The sequence below is a fragment of the Tupaia chinensis genome, unplaced genomic scaffold (assembly GCF_000334495.1).
Source record: "Tupaia chinensis unplaced genomic scaffold, TupChi_1.0 Scaffold000632_1, whole genome shotgun sequence".
Classification (NCBI taxonomy): domain Eukaryota; kingdom Metazoa; phylum Chordata; class Mammalia; order Scandentia; family Tupaiidae; genus Tupaia; species Tupaia belangeri.
In genome coordinates, this window is record NW_006160152.1 from 790,015 (window position 1) to 791,712 (window position 1,698).

The following is a 1,698-nucleotide window of genomic DNA, read 5'->3' on the forward strand; positions in this document are numbered from 1 at the left end:
AGGTGTTGGAATTCCCACATGGCAGACTGTGGTTCGAGTCCCAGGCCTGGCAACTTGCTTTCTCACTCTCCCTCTCTCTCTTTCTCTGGTAAATGCATGTGAAAACAATAAATAAGTAAATAAATAAATACACAACATAATTCTTAAAAACAAAAAAGTACTGGATATATTGAAATATTTCCCATCCATACAATTAGGTAGGGCTTTCTCTCTCTCTCTCTTTTGTTTTAAAGAAATATTTCTTTCTTTATTTTTATTTGACCAGAGAGGGACAGAGCGAACGAGTGAGAGAGAGGGAAAGTGAGCAAGTCACCAGTCTGAGGCTTGAACCACGGTCGGCCACGTGGGAGTCCAGCATCCCTAACCACCATGCCACCTGCCGGCCCCAAGGTAGGGCTTTCTTTGAAGACATCAATAGCAGTCCAGTGTCAGTATGGGTGACTTAATCTGAGAAAACGTCATGTCTAGACTGGATTACAAACTTTCCCATCTGTAGTAACCTGTTCCCAATAACCGGCTTCTCACTGAGCAGCCAAAGATCTTTATAACACATAAATAAGACACTCTAACTCCCCCACCATAGGGGGAGGACCTATAAGCGCTGCAGCCTGCCCCATCGCTCTCCCTCCCATCACCAATCATTCTCCCCCTAATTCTCTCTGCTTCCGCCATGTGGTTGTCTTTCTTGCAATTCTTTTTTTTTTTTTTTAAGAGATTTTTGCTATAGGGCATCTGTGCTTGCCAGAGCGACAGAGAGAGAGAAAATGAGAAAGCACCGCCCACACACACACCAGCAGGGATGGCCACGCTGCAATCCCTTCTCCATTCATTCTCCTCCGGGATTTTGGGCACGCATGCACAAGCACCCAGTGCGTTTCAAGACTCCAGGTCCAGGACTCGAACCATGTGGGAATCCAGCGCCTTAACCAGTGCATCACGTGCGGGACCCAATCAGCGGTTCTTTTACAGAGCAAAGCCTAGGACAACCCCAAAGGCGGTGTGTGAATATATCGGATTCTCTCTGCCTGCAAAACCCATGCAGAATCTCAGCCCGGCTGCCTCCTCGTCCATCCGGATCCCTGCTCAAATGTCACTTTCGGGACCGCCGGTCCCCGCTAGCCCAACTCGATGCCCCCATTCTGATTTCCTCCCCATCACCCAACCCTGAGAACGGGGGGTTCGTCGGTGTCCCCTCCGGAAACGAAAGCCCAAGCGACTGCCTCCAGCGTGTTCACGGCCGTCTCCGACGACTCGAATCCCTCCTGGCCAGTGCCCACTCGCTGAATGAGCCGATGCACTGACAAACGTGTCTACACGGGGCCCCCTCGCATGCTCCCCACTCGCGCCGAAGGCCGGGGGGCGGCTCTCCACGACCCGAAGAGAGCGCTGTCCTCCCCGCCGGGCGAGGTGTCCCCGGTCGCGGGGACTAAGAGACGCGCCGAGAACCCGGCAGTCGCGCCTGAGCAGCGCTGAGCGGGGCGGCGGGACACGACACCCCCTTTTCCACATCCTGGCGATCGCCGTTCCCCTCTCGACCCCCCACTTACATCCCGGACTAGCCCCTTACCCGGCCCCACACGCTCTCCCCGCGCAGAGCTCAGCGGAGCCCCCGGGTGACCGACCTGAGTCCCGAATTCGGCCCCTCAGCCCTCACACCGCCATTCGCGCGAACGCCGGCCCCGTCCGGGCCTCCGTAGT

General features: G+C 54.9%; 1 protein-coding gene across 2 annotated transcripts in view; it reads right to left on the minus strand.

The window, feature by feature from the left end:
- LINS1 (lines homolog 1) overlaps positions 1-1,698 on the minus strand; it is a 26,680-nt gene extending 24,982 nt beyond the window's left edge. For both annotated transcript variants that reach the window (XM_027776151.1, XM_006159495.3), the window contains exon 1: positions 1,623-1,698. The gene's annotated coding sequence lies outside the window, so the exon portion shown is untranslated. The remainder of the gene's footprint in view (positions 1-1,622) is intronic.